Raw genomic sequence first — 17525 nt, forward strand, 5'->3', positions numbered from 1 at the left:
AGTACGTCACCGCTGACTAGCGCAGCATCATGGGAGGGAGTGCTCGCGCGCCGTCAACAGTTGAAAAGAGGAGGAAACGCGGCGCGACGATAATGCGCGGTTTTTGATTTACGATTTCTCAGCTAATACTCATCGCTTTAACAAAATTCTTGCGGGGGGCGATTGCTAATACATTGTCTTATTTGGTTACATGTACATCCATGCATCGGCGGAAGGCATTTCAGGACCCCTTTAAGCAAGAAACAAAAATGACTGCTTTAGAAAGGTCGAGCGCACTTATGTATATTGAACGAGACAGAGAAAGACTGCTTTGAAGCAACCTCGCTTCGCTTATTAGCGAATAATGCCAGTCACCAGGGGCATATATGTATGTATGTATTTATTGTACTATAGAAAGAAAGGAAGGTCCACCAGCAGGCGTACAACAGGCGTAAATCGTCTCGCCTAGGGACGGACACCGGAACGCCTGCTGGTGTAGGGGAGGTGGGTAGGGACGAAAGAGTACATAGCAATAGGGCGATAGGGTAAAGGGCTTACACGAATCAAATATGTATAACACATAGGCAAGATTAAGAAGGAACGTATATGCAACGTATAGGTGATAACAAAAAAAAAACAAAAAAACGAGGAGTTAAACAATAGAGCAAAGGACAAATAGATATAAACACGGCATATAACACAGTATAAACACGGCAAATACATATGAACATATTGCCGTGAACCACGTATGGGTTTTTTTATTTATTGTTTGCTTTTACTGCCGGGCCACGCCAGGCTCTGTTATCTGTGTCCGAAGCGAAGCGCGTCTTTCATTCTTTATTTTTATGCCGCAAGGGCTATCTCATTCAGATAAGCAGACTGTTTCGTTTTAACGTCACTAGCCCAGAACAATCTTCTCTGATCTACAATGTTCTGGATGTAAATCGACGGTTGCAGAAACACTCGCGCCGAAAGATAAAAGCCTGCAGAGCAGATGTCGCGGCATTCCTTTCGACGACACCCGCCTGCGCAAGTCAATTTGTTGACCGCTGCTTCGCCGCCTCTGTATTCTTTTGAGTTGTTAAGGGAGCACAAGTTCGCTCCAATAAAATTGTTTTCCTTGAAGACTACTGCGTCGTCTTTGGCCACGTGACAATATAGAGCGGCGTGGACGTCCTCCTCGGTCACATAATGAAGAAGCCATGGTGCGGCTTCAATCTGACGCCCTGGTTGGCCGGGCCGATAACGATGCACCTTCGTCCCTTCACTGTCACGTCGGGCGCATCCAAAATCTTCTTGACACCTTGCTCCGAGTTGAACGTCACTGCCCATGCGTGACTCATCTGAAACGCCCCCAAAACGAGCACCTCGGGAAGCAATCCCACACGAGTCAGCGTACTGCGGAAATCTTCCACGCGATACGGCCAGGCCTCCATATCACCGTGAAAAAACACAGTATTCAAAACATTTCGTCCTCTTGGCAGTGTTGGCAGCGAAACTTAGTAATCTTCGTTTATTGCAAAAAACCTGTTACCGTGGCCAGGCATGACCGCATTAACCGCTCCTGAGGAGCTGCACCCTGCGTCCGTTCATTGGGGTGGCCGGAAGCAGATCCGGCCACGACTGCCGGACGCAATGCGTTGCCATAGGGAACGAGCACCCACCTACCCACCTAACCGATCGGCAAACGCTTCTCAACGTTGTCACTATCGGAAGTCGGCCACGGTGCTAGTGTACGATATTGCATAATAGCTGTGCCTCTCAGGAAATTTTCTTAGGTAAATATTTATTGCAGCAGGCCTTTTCAGCACTACTTCCACGACATTTTCGTGTTCTCAGCGCTGTTGGCTTCTATCTCAGCGCTGTTGGCTTCTATCGGCCCTATATTCTACAATAGTCGCATAGATTGCCGGTCATAGCGTAAATGACTATTCGCAGTGCCGTTTATTGATGGGCTTCGGTCTCAAGGAAATCAGCTGAGGGTGAGAAAGACCCCTCAACATCGTCTTGGCGAGATAACCCTTGTGACATCCCTGTGCTGGTCAACCCGTTTTTTCGTAATCCGGTAACCCCCAGGCAGAACAGGACCGTTCGGCCTAACTCAAGCCGATGTACTTTGTCCAGTGATTTTCCATCCGGCCTTTTCCCGGCAGACGTGTACGGCCCGTGTCCAAATGTGGGCCTTTTGGCCACACACGGCTGTACTCCCAAAGCTATCCAATTGCCAGTCTCCGTCGGCCGGTCGACCGGCTTACGTTCATACGGCCTGATTCCGCCGTAGGGCTCCGGCCATTCGAAAGCCACCCGTGTGCAGCCGAAGTACGGTCACTGGAGGTCAGCCGAGATGCGGTCGTCGGACTCCAGCCAGACTAAAGCTGCCGGAAGTTCGGCCATGCTGTGGGCATTGGAGTTCAGCCACAGTACGTTAACTGTACTGAGGCCGGTGGACGTCCACTGCATGCAGCGCCAGCAGGTGACTCAGTCACCCTGTCAACAGCACAAACCCGCCATTTTAGAAGAGCTTGTTGTTGGGCGAGTTTGCTCATCTTAGAGAATAAAGACGGACTGAGCGCGAAAAAACAACACATGCAGAAAGGACGGGACAAGCGCAAACTATCAACTAACTTATATTGGACAGAACACACACATATAAGTACACTTGTCTTCTGGTCGCTCATGCGCATTTTGTACAACTATAGCAATCTGTATCCCAAGTGTAGCTGAGCTCAGCATCACACACCGTAACTAATTTAAAATCCACGCTTCGTCATTGACAAGGCTCTGTTGCTTTCGCGAATATAAGATAACACTTGTTTTTAAATAGGCAGTCATAAAATCAGATCAAGAAACAGTACAGGGCACGAAGTTGAGCTTACAAATGCACAAGCTTAGCCTGTGATATATTTAGCACGAAAAACGTAATGCAACATTGTTTTTTGCAGCATTATTCCCAGAAGAATTGGCGGATAACTTGCGCTTTGGCGCCTCTTGCCTTTCTTCGGTGGAGTCCCTGGTATGGCGCCGGTTGAGCTCCTGCGTGGTGGCCGCTTCCTCGAAGCCCTTGTAGGCCAGTTAATTTCGGCGAACCAGAGCCATCTCGAGTCGGGCAACTCTGCCGCGTCTATGTCTCCAATGCTCTCCATTTCTCGAGGGGCTGAATACCGTCGAGCTGATGTGTCGACGAGGCCGGCGGGCGAGGCGTGGTAGCACCGTAGCGCTGCGACTGGCGAGACTTAGCTGACCCGTCGGTGCGGCACATTTTTCTTTTGGCAATAAACGGTATTCCGATGGCCTAAAATGGTAACTGGTAATCCCCAGTGAGTCCATGCAACTTGCCGGTTCACCTAGTACCACTCATTACTGCTTGACAAACGAAGTTCGTTCATTTAAAGCGTAGAAAGACCGAGCGGATGAAAAACGTGTCTGCATCGCTCGGCTCCCTGACGGCTTTTTCAGAACGCCAGTTTCCAGAAGTGCATGGGTTGTCGGCGCCCAGACGCGTGCCGTTGTTCGGCTGTACGCCGCTTACCGAAGTAACGACGGATAACCTGAGACTTTACATCGGCTGATTTCCAGCTGAGCACCGGTTGCCAATTATTCTGCGGCTGTTCACTTGCCGTGATCCGGCCGAAGACCGCTAACGGAATGAAAAACGTACATTCTGGGGCCGTATGTAGGCCGGTCTTCTTTATTACACCGGTTGCCCGAAGAAAACGAATATTCTGCCGCCGGACACTCGCGGTTCATCGTAGAGAGAGCGAATTCACTGCAGCCGCACTCAGGCCGGTTTTCTTCCGAACACCAACTGCCACACGAATAAGAATATTCTGTGACAGGTCGATTGCCGCACTTCGGCTGAACACCGTTTCCCGAAGGAAAAATGGATGCCCTACGGCCGTCCGTCGGCCGTTCTTCTTCTGAACGTCGGCCACCGAAAGCAAACTGGATATATGGCAGCCAAGTACCTGCCGCTGTGTGTCTGAACACGGGCGCCCGGAGAAATACCGAAGTGCTGGTAGCCAAATGTTGGCTGTTTAACGGTTGAACAGTGGCTGCCAGAACCTGGATTCTGGCCGGACATGCCAGAAAGCGGCCATAGACGGGCCGGTCGTGGGACAGACTTTCTGTGCTGCCTGGGGGCCGTTATTTCTTTTCCCGATCAATTCCGGTTCGGGTTCAGAGTTCTCAAAAAATTACGGTTTGGGTTCGGATTCACTTTCACGAAAAATACCGGGTCGGTAGCAGTTTTTGGTGTGGGTTCGATTGCGTTTCGACACACTGATATACAAAAATAAACATGTTTATATGTGTGCACCGACGCACGCTCTCACGCACGGACGCACACACTCAGCTTCAAAAATGCCGCCATCAGAGCCCGAAATAGCTGCCGCGCCTGCACTACGTGCAAACTGACATGGCAGTGTCATTATAACAAAGTTACACACAAATGTTTTCAAAAGAAACCCCATCTCAATGCAACAAAAAACAAGAAAGGAACAAAAGATAAACGCAGCCGACAGGTTTTGAACCTGTGCGGGGAGACCCCAATAGATTTCTAGTCAATCGCCTTAACCACTCGGCCACGACTGCCAGACGGGATACGCCGCCTGTGGGAACGAGCACACACCTAACCGATCGGAAAACGCTGCTTAACGTCGTCACTATCGGAACACGGCCACGGCGCTAATATGATAGTGGCCTCAGTTCTTCCCCCCTTCATAACGAGCACATTCCCATCTGGGTCTACTAGCAGTCCATTCCCCTCACGACTACAAAAATTCCTCCTTTATGGAATGAAAGCGGTGCATTCGCCACCGGTCATCCCGTGATCTCTCCACATTACATCGCTCAATTAAGCGTTAAGGTGGAAGTGCCCTCATTCACCGTGCAGTTGCGTACATTCGATAGAATTTGCAACTTGGGTGAAAGCCGTATTCTGGAGGCTACCCTGGGAAATTGTATTTCCTTTTGCAGATTGCAAAAGCCCGCAAAGGCGCTTGCGTATTACTATGGCGACCAAGGCGTTTTTGCCTTGGCAATGGTGTATCGTATTCAGGTGCCTCAAGGTTTGGAATAGCAGAAGTTTATACAACCAGCCGAACACCTTCAAGAGAATCCGTATACGCTAGAGATATGTCGTCGCCAAGTACCCAATTCTACATGTGGTGCCATTACGCATAGCAGAGGGGTTTGTGGGAATACCTCTACGGCTGGAAAAAAATGCTAATGTTATGTTTTCGCGCTTTGCCGCGCCGCACAGCAAATCAACGTCGCTAAACAGGGACAAAATATATTTACAAGAACCGCACCCCACACCACCATTCACATCGGAGGACATGAACTCCTGCATAAGATGGCAAAGGTAAATTGGAAATAAAAAAGAACGTGCAGAAAAATATGTATACAGCGCGGGGACATTATTCCACCCATCTTACTGTTCGTTTTGTTTTTCATTCTTTAGCATCTTTTTCTCTGATTTCTGCTACCACGAGCATAGAGCCACTAAAGACTCAGGGTTCAAGATGCCCGAGTTGTCTTCCGAATTAGGTACGCACTGCGGTAGTGCACTCGAAAATGCGTATATGGTTGCCGTCGCGACCACACGCACCCTCGACTGCAGGCTTGCGCAGTCAGCTTCGGGCGCACTACGCTGGCCGCCGGCATTGCCGGGTAGATATGCGGGAGCACAGCTTGCATAGCTCTTTTCATCGAGGAGGAAAGAACGCATCGCGCCACTTAGCGCAGGATGGCAGCGATGCTTTCACGATTAATCTTCTTTCCGCGCTCTTTTCCCAATCTCGGCTTCATTTATTCCCGAGCCGTCCTGTCGATTAATTACTACGAATGGCACAGCTGGTTACCCCCCCCCCCCCCCTTTCTTTCTCCGTCCTAGTCTTTAGTTGCCAGACCCTAACTGGACAGTCTTTTTTTATTATTATTATGTGTGGCACACACGAAAAGTGAACGCAGGAAGACTCCGGCCGCTCTGCAAGCAGGCTTAAGTCCCAAAATGACGGGCTTTCCGCGGCGTCGTGAAGAGGAGGTGAAGGAAAACATAGAATGAGAAGAAATATTATACCATCTTTTATTTCGGGCGAAACCATTACAAAGGGACATATCTCGGGGTCTTTAAAAGTGTACGGTCCGAGATTTTCACTTTCAAGAGATTGAATATTACGTTCATTAAATGGGGATTTATAAAAGACAAAAAAATGCGGCGGAAGTTAGATGTGAGCCTAATCGTACGATGAACCAAAACAGGAAAAAATAAAGTCATAAAAAGTAAAAGACATGCACTTGTTAAAACGCAAACCTTACAACCGGAGAAAAAAGTGAAACAACAGCCGTACAGGAGGTATTGCCAGATCCAACAATTCCCCGGCGTGTCCATATAGTTACGAGCAAGCGCCCTCAAATGCCACCATATCATGATTAATCCTTTAGATTTGGTGTACCGAGAGAAAATACCGTTTTTTTTTTTCCTACTAACCTTCGTTGCTGTTTTCTGGCCCCATAATATCCTTTTGGTCGGCTGCGCTTGAATACTTGAGCCACTAGAACTTCGAACGTGCTCGTCGATTGCGTTTACGCTAGAGTAGTGGCTCTCCAGGAACCAGAAACATGGATTTGTTTTTGTTTCAGGAAAAACAAAAGTACATATGCTGGGTTCCGACCGGCATTTATTTTATACCATCAATGAAATGCCCCACTATTATTTTCAGGCAAACGTAAATCCGTGAGCTGGCACCGGCTCGAACGGTGAAAACTGAGTCGAGGAGGCCCCTTGTCTTTATTATTTGACACTTACTTCACTTCATACAGATCAACTATGTATATAAAAAGTTTACGGTTATCTCGGTGCCTGGAAAGTGTTATTGGCGTAAAATACGCTTAAAATCGCGTTTATAGGGAGTATCATGGCATTTCCTTTCCTTCGACGAAGCGTTCTTTGTGAAGAGGAGTGCCTTGCTATGTCGTGCGTTGCCATGCCATCAAATACTGCATTTTACTAGCGAAAAACAGACGAACAGAAAAAACAGGACACTAGCAAGTGTCCTGTGTACTTCTTCGTCCGCGTCGGTTTTTCGCTAGTAAAATAGAGTCAGATAACCAACTAGCCCAACTTTCTGCCTTAACAGCCATCAAATATTTCATGTGGATAATTCCCTGCCACGAATTCTCCGAACGCCTAGAATTCTTAGGCTCTATAGAAGACGAATTCAAGGCCGTAATTTTGCAAACATGTGAATCAGTCGGCGTAGACAAAGAAAGCAAAACTGTGCAGAAAACAAAACTGGGAATTGTCTACATTATACCTAAGCATTTGCTCGTGCCGTCCAACACGTATCGCGGAATTAAGCGATGCGACCTTTTAGTTTTCGTTGCCTGGAACGTTCCCTGTTCGGCCAACGATCCCAACTGCCCAACGAGCATTAGCCGCTTTATGGACATGAAGAGGAGTTGATGAGAAATGACGTGCTGGCTGATTTCGTTTGACGGCGGGAGATGGTTCGGCCATGGTGCCGGAACCCGTTGCTTTGAGTCAGGCGAGGAATTTTAATGTCGTGTAGGGAACCTTTGCACGTGGAGCCATCAAAAGTTTGTGACGTCTTTGTCGGGGAATGCTTGACTTAGCGTGTCAAAGTGGTTCGGTTGCGCTTTTGTGACGTCGAATCTAAGCCACAATGTGTCGCAGAAACTACACGAGGTTCCGAATTCCTCTTCGAGGAACTTTTCTCTCAAGCGCTGCACTTGTCGCGAGGGTGCTCTCGTTTCTGTGTCTGATGACAGGCGACAGCGCGCTGCTGACGGTGCCATTGTGCGCCTTCGTCGCGTTTCGCCTCGACTTGCTCCTCGTTCAACCGAGTCCTTTGTTCCCGTTGACGTTCGGTATTCCGCGCTTGTATCTCTTGTGCTTCGTCATCGTCCAAGTGAGCCCTTCGTTCCGGATGACGCTCGGTATTATGCGCTTGAAATGTCCGTGCTTATTCTACATTGCGGCCTTCCCTGAAGCCTCGCTGTCAGGCTGCATTAGACCACCGTCTTTCGTCTTCTTTCGCTCAGTCAGTGTTGGTAGCATCCGCGACACTTCGTGCCTCCTTCAGTTGTTTCTTTCGCACCCGACACGATCGCTTTCGGACAACCTTTCAGCGTCTTCGTTCTAGATCAGTGAGCGATTAATGTGGGGAACAACAGTACCCGGTATCCATTCACCCCACTGAGCACCAGTGTAGTAAATGGCTACCGCGTGCCGTAAGTGCCTGGCTGGTCGAGTCAGTACCCTGCGCATGTAGTATAGTATTCCTCCGCTTGACTCGATCTTGTTTCTGGGAACCGCGACCGGGTGCTGGAAACCCGTGACCCCATTTGGCAGCCAACGTGAGGTACACATTGACCTCCTTTACACGGCTTTCGACGGCGAACCGGTAGTGTATCAATAAAAAAAAGTGAACTGGTAGTGTAGCGGGTAAAATTTCCCCAAGCCGAGACGCCTCAAAGTCGGAGCTCAATACCGCACATTTTCATTTGCAAAGAACCAATATCTTACTCCGTACTTTGTCTTCCTATTAGTTCAGCATTTTTAGGCTGCGTAAGTAACACGTTGCCGGCGGATATAGGCGGGTTTCGTCGCCGAGTCCACATAGAAATGCTTACGCATATAAAAATCCCACGTGGACAAGCGCTGAATCTGAATCTCCGTGTTTCTCTTCGATTCCGTTGTATTTAGTTACAGTTCTCTTGCCACAAGTTGTGATAAACCAAATGGCCCAACGTATCGCAGTACACCTGAAAAAAAAAATCTAAAGGGAAACGAAAGGGGGCACGACGCCACGTTCAATAATTAACACTACGGAGAAACAATTACCGAAGCTGACCAACGCATGATCAGTACTGGCGTTGCTCTCGAACTGAGAAGACACGCACCAATGAGCGCTCTCTTAAACCAGTTATTGTTGAAAACTCTTAAGTGGAACTGCGTGCTTAGCGCTCATCGTTCGGCTAAAATCGTTTATGTGTCTCTAAGTGTGCACAAGCTAGGTTGGCCACCCGTGCACTGCACAGATGATCAAGCGTAAAGATGGACGTAAACCTCGGCGTTACGCGACAAACGTAATATCGGAAGAAGAAATAGCAGCTACTCGCTGAACATTGCAAAAAACTAGGAAAAGGAAATACTATATGCTTTTGTAAGTGTAATACAAATAAAAGTGTAATAAATAAAGTTTATTCCTCCTCCTCCTCCTCCTCCTCACCAGTACAGCGATCAGGAAAAAGGGGGTGTGGCCGGAGAAAAATCCGCTTTTTAACGACTTTGAAAAGCTCCGGCACGGCCGCTGGATGAAAAGCGTGCGCTGTCGTCCAGCGGCTGTAGCTCCGGTTTCCCCACACGGTTGCCACGTCTCTGGTCTTCGGTGTTGCCACGATACGACGAAAGCTGGAGTTTTTCTGTGTTCAATGTTGTCCAATCTCGCTAAGTGGGTATGCTTAGCTTGACGAACGTGCGCTCGGGGAGCGCATGCGCGAGCGCTCGGCATTTTCTTTGTATTTTTAACTGCGAACACCATACACAAACGATTTGCCCAACAGCATCGCAGTTAAAATATTTGTTTTATAGCGGTATAGTACCCGGCGATACCCGGCTGGGCCAATATACCAGTTGTATAACACATATGCAGTTATTTTTTTTCTTATCATGATTAGTTAGTTCCCTGAGGGATTCCCGCCTGCTGTCAATACCTGGGCTCCTAAGGGAGGTGTGCGCTTGAGAAAACGAATGCAACGTGTGTTATGTTCCAACAATCCCAAAAGAAACATGTACAACGCTGTTGTGCTCAAATGACTACCTGCGCATAAGAAGTTTTATCTCAGTAGGCTTCATGGGTAACTATCACTCCCAGTTTTATAGCAAATAACGTGGGCTCCTACGGGAGGCGTATGGTTGCAGAAAACGGCGCGCACTATCCCAAAAAATGGCGCATGAGCTATACGCGAACACGAAATAATTGAAATCAATTCCACTTCGCAAGGGGTGTAATTTAAAAATACCCGCTCGCCCTTTTACATGCTTGTTGGGACAAAGTACTGAAATCTTTTGTAGAGATTTCTGTGGGTACCATTCCCAAGCAAAAAAAAATTGTATTATCGAGGGGCTGAACAGTTATTGAGAAATCTGTAAAAGCCAATAATTTGCTGGGTCTCCTGATTGCCCCAGTAGGTAAGGCTGTTGCTGGGAAACATTGTAAAACAGCCTCTAAACATTAGTACAGGTTACCTATAAGACCTGAACGAACCTGCAGTGAAATGAGCAATTTCTAAATAAAATGTTCTACCTTGTTTTCACTCCCTTAGAAGTATTCTTTTTAAGGAATTCAGTGATATTAAGCTCTTACAGCATTATAAGGATGTGCTCCCTAAATTTCAATCCTTTAGAACCAGCAATGGGGCTGGGCGATGATATCACATGTTGCGCCTTTTCACTCTGTTAGTGGTATGATTTCAAAAATAACTCTCACCTCTTAACGGTGTCTTTTAAACAAGTTTTCGTGCATTTGCATTGGCACCATTTGACGACAAAAATCTATACCAGATATCAATTGGTGGAACATATAATGGAGAATCTGTAAACGCACAATATATTCCGGAATTCAGATCATAATAAGCTTGCTGTTCTACAGAAAAAAAAATGCTACGCTGCTTCGAAGGTTGATTAAAGCGGAAAGTTGGACAAGTTGGTTACGAACTAATAACTCATACCGATGGTGAACGTGGCACTGGACGTGACACTGGACACTTGACGAGCATGCACTTGATATCAGTGCACCGTCTTTGGCGCTTTCAGCCAAAGAAATCAACTTTTTTTGAGAGAGGTGGTGTCTCATGAGCATGCGTTACAGATGGTGGGTACGCGTACGCGAGTATGTCCTACAATGTGGGCCTGCACTGTGATTGTGCTTCAGTGATGAAATGGTGATAACAGCGAGTGTGAAGGTTGGGGGCATCTTGTTTTCACAAGCGAATGTTTCTGTTCAGCTGTTCTCTTTTCATTAAACATATACGCGTGTTTCCTTGTTTCATATGGCATAAACCAAGTTGAAGTCTATCCTGTGTTTTGTCTTTGTTTTCTTCTTCCATTGTCACGTTCGCTAGAATGAGTTTTTTAGCTGCTTTGAAGATTTTTGCGAAGATCAAGCGATGACTGGTGGCGTGTGCACTGCTTTCATCCCATACTGAAAGACTTCCTTAGTCGCAACCAGAATGGATTTCTAGTTGCCCCAGGCGGTATGTGCTCTTTATGAAGGGGGACAAAGTAAGGCACAGCTTTTATGCACTATAATACACTGGCGCCGTGGCCAACTTTTGATACTGAGAACGTTGAGAATTGTTTGCCGATCCGTCAGGTGTCTGCTCGTTCCCTCAGGCGACGTATTCCGTCCGGCAGTCGTGGCCGGGTGGTTAAAGGAGCCATGAAGAGAAAGTACAACTTCATTTAATTTGAAAGAACTAGGATTCAGTATCTCACTCAGCCCCATTACAGCCACAAAAGATGTTTTTTAACGAAAAAAAAGCAAGAAGTATTTAAAAACTTTCAAATTTTGCGCCACAGTGACGTGTTATGAGCAAGAATGACGTCACACGGGCCAACAATAAAACATAATTTTCAGTGCGTTAACTGCAGGTTACCATTCAAGTGATGCGGTCAAATGAAACTAGAGGCCCCATTACAGACGTCCAGTCATGTTTCGTCGCGACAGGTCAGTTAGGCGGCCGCCAATCGCACAAACAAGGTTCCGTGACGTCATAGAAAAGTTGCGGGAAATTGACTAGGGGGTCGCGACTGCTTCACACGTTTTCTTTCATATCTCCGTTATTTGTTCGAAGATTGCGATGATATTGGTATCATTGTTATCGGGACTAAGCAGCCTTTCTAATAAACCCAACTTGTGTTTTGTCTTCATGGCTCCTTTAAGGCGATGGACTAGAAATCCATTGGGGTCTCCCCGCATAGGTTCAAATCCTGTCGACTGCGTTCATATTTTTTTCATCATTTTTTTTTTACATTGAGATGATGTTTCTTTTAAAGGCGTTTGCGTGTAACCTTGTCATAAAGTGTCTTGTGTGAGTTTTTTTTAGTTTTTCTAAAATTTCAATGCATTAAAGGAAAAAAATGACACTCCCACGTCATTTAGCACGTAGTGCTGGCGCAGGCCATAGAGTTTCTTAGTAAGTATACTAGAGAGGAAACTGCGCCTGGTAATACATGTCGTCGAGGGGGTTTATGGGAAGACCCCCCTTTTAGATGCCAAGCATCTCTTGCTCGGGCGGGGGGGGGGGGGGGGGGGCTTGTGTGTGCCCCGTCCGCAGCGCCTCTGATGATGATTGTGGCAGGATGCCCCTAGGGATTGACCAACCAAAGAATCCATCACGAGATAGCTTCGCGTTTAACCACCGTCGTCATCTTCCCGTAGGGGAACCGCTGAAGAAGAATACGGAGAAGAAGACAAAGCTGCGAAGAGGAGCGCGTGCACGTTGCTCTCAGCCAGTGCACCAACGTCAACAACCTTTACCTCACCAACGCTGACGGAGACTACCGATTCTACCACAGGGACGACAACATCGCCAAGAACATGATGAACGAGTTTCGGCGCCTCGAGAACCACCGCCTACTCACCGTAACACAACAGAACTTGCGTGCCTTTGCCACCGGTGTGGACCCGGACGCGAATTCCCTCTGGCGCTACTAAACACCAGATCACTCAACATAACGGCAACACAATGGAACCACACGGAATCCCCATGATGCTTTGCATCCTCATCAGGGTTCCCCACGGGAAGATGGTGTAATTTTTTGGCTTGGGCTTGGCATGACAATTGGATTCTTAAGCGGTTTTGGGGATTTGCTTTCTTCAGTATGCATTAACACGTCTACTAGCTACGAGGAAGCCGAAATCCTTACTGTTCTGTGGTAGCCGTTTTCGGTGAAACAGCAGGCAGTGCGTGATCGCACCTGACGTTGGTCATGCCGCAGTCGAAGGACATATGACTGAGCGGGTAATATGCCGCCGCAAAATTTGTAGCTGACGAAAAAAATAAACAAAAGGTAGTTCGACGAAGACAAGATACGACAGATACGGGCGCCTGAATCCGTCCTATCTTGTCATCGTCCACGACTGTTTAACGCCACATTTTCTTTTTCCTTCTTAAACTGCAGCTGACGGTCGGTGCACCGGTTCACGTTTTCATAGACACGCTGCAAAAAACTTTCCAAACTCTTCAAACAAGTTATTATTTGAAATAATGGTAAAGTTAATAAAGTGAGAGTCTCTAATGAGTTTCCTCCCCAAATATTAACATTGTTCGCAACTACCACCTCGGCCTGCAAAATAGCAGGAATAAACGTTCCGGCAAAAAATACACTTTACCTCCTGTTTTCTTAGTTTTAAAACCGTGTTTTATTGTCCACTTACATAATTGCACAGAAATTTTTCGCATTTTTGTGGAACTTTGTTTAAATTTGCGGCCACTAAAACGTTTCAATCCAAGCCAATGTTGAAATTTAGGCGAGCACAGACGGCCTGGATGTGAACCACATAGACGCTAGCGCCAGATTCCTCTCTAGTGTATGTTGTAAGAAGCTCTATGGCGCAGACATGGCCTCCGAGATTCCCCCGCGCGCGTTTTGCTCCGGCCGTCCCAATCGCCGCGCGCCCCAGCCAAATTTTGTAAGCGCGCTGGTTCCCCCGCGCACCGCCAGGAGGCAGTGCGCGCCTATGCATCGAATGCATCGTTCAGCCCGTTGGGCCGCTGTTTATGCGGCCTTTCGCGGCATGTCAACGCTGCAGTTTTTCTGGTCTTGGCACGAGCGTAAGTTTGCGAGTTTATTGGCCGCATTTCTGTTCAGCTCCTGCCGAAGATGCCGACACAGAACACCTGTGATGGATGTGTCCTTCATTGGAACAGCCCAGAACTCAACACCTTGGAGGCAAAAGCCTTCACCCTTGCACGTCAAGCCCCCCCCCCCCCCCCCCCCCCATCTTCATTGATTCATAAAGGGACCCCACCACTGCTTTCTCGCGCTCTTCCGCAGAGCGAAAGCCAATACAGAACTGTAATATACGTTCTATGCCATGAGGCATACAATCGCATTTAGAAAAAAGAGCAACCTTTCGTTGTTGGATGGTTCCAGAGCGAACGTATACAGAACCGTCGAGTACCCCACGTATTGCACCAAATGTGCAGCCCTGCATTTCTACATAAATGCAAATTAGCGGAGTTAATAAAATTTATCACTACAAAGCGTGGATAAAGATAATTAGTCAAACGTAATTTACAAAAAAAAATACTTAAAGGAGAAAAATAAGAAATATGGAAGTGATATTAACAGATTCAAAAATATAAATCTTATACAGCTCCTCCACAAAACAAACAAAAATAATGAGCAGCGAAAATAATTACAAAAACGTGAATAAAAAATCTCGCGAACAGACTATTTATAACCTTGTAACGCCCTCCATTTGCACAGAAATGCATAATAGCGCGCATACAGATAATTGATCGAACGGAATCTTCAAAACAAAAAATACGAAACCTAGAACGAAATTATAAAAGTGAACTTACGAATTCAGAAATATGACTTCTATACATCTCCCGAGCAAAGCGACGAAAATAATAAAAAGCTCTGACAAAAATTAACGACGGAATAAGCAAGAATAAAAAAAATCATGAAAACTGACCAAAGTGTAACGCCCTGCCTTCGCGCAAAAAATATACAATTGGCGGAGTTAACCTGTGTAATTAATCGTCATAATAGTCTGAACTGAGATTATTTGTCGTACGGAATCTTTAAAAAACCAAAAGCAGAAAATAAAAATTATAAAAGCTAGCTTACAAAATAAAGAAAATGCGCATTCATACACCTCCTCCAAGAAAGGAAGACAAAAATAACAAAGCACTGAAAAGAACTACGAAAACAGGTACAAAAATATCGTGAGAACGACTAACCATGCAAAAACCCCTGCGTTTGCATAGAAGGGCAGAATTCGCATGATAAGATGTTTAATATATTAAAAATAGCGTAAATGGAGCGAACTATTTGAATGAAACCTGAAAACAGAAAAAAAACAACAAAAATAAAAGATACCAATTTTAAAAGTTATCTTACAAAACAAAAAAATAGCGGAGTTAGCCCATTTAATCGTTGAATTTATATGGAACCACCAATTTAGCTGAGCCATCTGCGCACACAGGTATACAAGCAAAAAGCATTCTCAATTGTAAACACAGGCAAATAATAAGTCGCACATCCCGCGATACTTATACAGCTTTATATGCTACGATGTATCGTGTAGTTTTTGCAGACCATGATTAGCTTTTCTTAACTTCCGCGCAAATGCGCTATATAAGTTCACATAGGGCTTACTAAAACTTCGCAAATACTCACTGGCACTGGATTGCAATGGACGGTGGTATCTGAATGTATCACCGTTGGTTTGTGTCGGACTTGCACGCTTACGATTTTCTAAGACTGCCTTAAAAAGCCAAGCTGCCGCGGAATAGTTGATGCATAGGTGGCGAGCGCCGCGGCGCGGCGAAAAACGCGGCCACGCCCCCTTTTCAAGTTACGCTCTCTCCGGATGATTGGGACGGCCGGAGCAAAACGCGCGTGGTGTGATCGCGGAGGCCATGGCGCAGGCGCCGTAGTATGGCGCCATGGCCGACTTTTGACACTGACAACGTTGCGGGGCGTTTGCCGACCCGTTAGGTGTGTGCTCGTACCCTCAGGCGTCTTATTTCGTCCGGCAGTCGTGGCCGAGTGGTTGAAGCGATGGACTGGAAATCCATTGGGGTCTCCCCGCACGCACAGGTTCAAATCCTGTAGACTGCGTTCATCGTTTTTTTTTTTTCCTTTATTGTATCGTTGCATTGAAGTAGGGTTTCTTTCGAAGGCATTTGCTTGCAACCTTGTCATGATGACACTCCCATGTCAGTTTGCGCTTAGTGCAGGCGCCGGCAGCTTTTTCCAGCTCTGATGGCGGCATTTTTGAGGCAGAGTGTGTGCGTTTGTGCGTGAGCGCGTGCTTATGTGCACACATATTAACATATTGCCATTTGCATATCCCTCTGGGTAAGCGAAATCGAGCCCGCACCAAAAACTGTACCGACACGGTATTTTTGCTGAAAGTGAATCCAAAACGAACCGTTATTTTTTTAGAACTCTGAACCCGAACTGGTATTGACGGGGGAAAAGAAATAACGGTTACCGGATTACGACAAAACGGTTTTGACCAGAACAGGGATGTCACAAGGGTTCTCTTGCCAAGGCGATGTTGAGGGGGCTTCCTCACCCTATGCTGGTTTCCTTGAGACCGAAGTACATAAATAAACCGCACTGCGAATAATCATTTACGCTACGACCGGCACTCTATTCGGCTATTCTAGAATATAGGGCCGATAGGTGCCAATAGCTGAGAAAAAACAACAGTAAAATTTCGTGGAAGTACTGCTCTAAAGGCCTACTGCAATAAAGATTTACCTGAGGAAATTTGAAATAAATGTGTGACACACTTGCTAAGCTACTAGTGACAAAGCTCTAAGGTTTGCCAGCGTTTAAAACTGAATGTAACAGGCTACACAGCACCTAGCGTGGTGTCGTTAAAGCACATGGTCTCCCGGGTATGACTCTGAAGTTAGAAGCGTTTGTAATTTCTTTTGTTTGAACGCCATTTTTACTACGCTTCCAAAACAGGCAAGTTCTGAATTAACAAGAGAACCTCAACAAACTAAAGCCCATTGCCATATTATATCTTGAGACGCAAACTGGACACAAGGAAACAAGGCATGAGGGTTGCTATGACGAGCGACAGAACCACGAGGCGACAAATACATCTTGCACGGATTTATTTTGGGGGCAGACACAAAACTTCTACCCCACCTTGGTGAGACCTGATACACACATCATAATCAGTAATTGCACTGCGAACAAATAAAATGTGTTTGTGGAGAAATTCGCTTGTTAATCACAACCCTATCAGTACTGCCCTTGCTGGCAATAGCACAGTAATTATTGCCTATTCGCAAACGTAGAACACTCTTCCAAGGCCACATTCGGTCTCTGAGAGAAACGAGATCATTGTAAACCTCCCCCTTTTTTCTGCCTTCATCTCGCACGCAATAATTTTAATACATTATTGAAGTATAAAGATTGGCGGCCATCGTCACTCTCCTGCTGAAGCAGCCCCCATTAATGTTCCCACTCTTTGGCTGTCCCCGGTGTTAGTGTGGGTTAGATGAGACGCCGTTGTTCCTTCATGACCAGTGGAAATAACAAAGCACTTTATTATTGTGTGAGCCTCCCACTATCCTTGTATACCCTCGAGAGTGGGATTGCTGAATTAATTTTATTTGCTCCACATTACCGCGAGAGAACGTTATCTGGAGTTCTCTTCTCGCATCAGTGAGAGACGCCACTGTGCCTCTCACCCAAAGATGAGGTTCACTACAGGAGCACTGTGTTATGCTTCCGGCGTTGCATAGTCAAATTGCTTGGA

General features: G+C 46.5%; 2 non-coding genes across 2 annotated transcripts; one reads left to right on the plus strand and one right to left on the minus strand.

Moving 5' to 3' along the window:
* Nucleotides 1–4487: 4487 nt before the first annotated feature.
* Trnas-aga (transfer RNA serine (anticodon AGA)) lies at nucleotides 4488–4569 on the minus strand. Its single transcript has one exon. It is a non-coding gene; the product is annotated as a tRNA-Ser (tRNA).
* An 11207-nt stretch (nucleotides 4570–15776) lies between these two features.
* On the plus strand, nucleotides 15777–15862 carry Trnas-gga (transfer RNA serine (anticodon GGA)). Its single transcript has one exon. It is a non-coding gene; the product is annotated as a tRNA-Ser (tRNA).
* Nucleotides 15863–17525: the final 1663 nt, after the last annotated feature.

Source organism: Haemaphysalis longicornis, unplaced genomic scaffold (assembly GCF_048455015.1).
Source record: "Haemaphysalis longicornis isolate Haplotype H1 unplaced genomic scaffold, Haemaphysalis longicornis Haplotype H1 scaffold_1, whole genome shotgun sequence".
NCBI lineage: Eukaryota > Metazoa > Arthropoda > Arachnida > Ixodida > Ixodidae > Haemaphysalis > Haemaphysalis longicornis.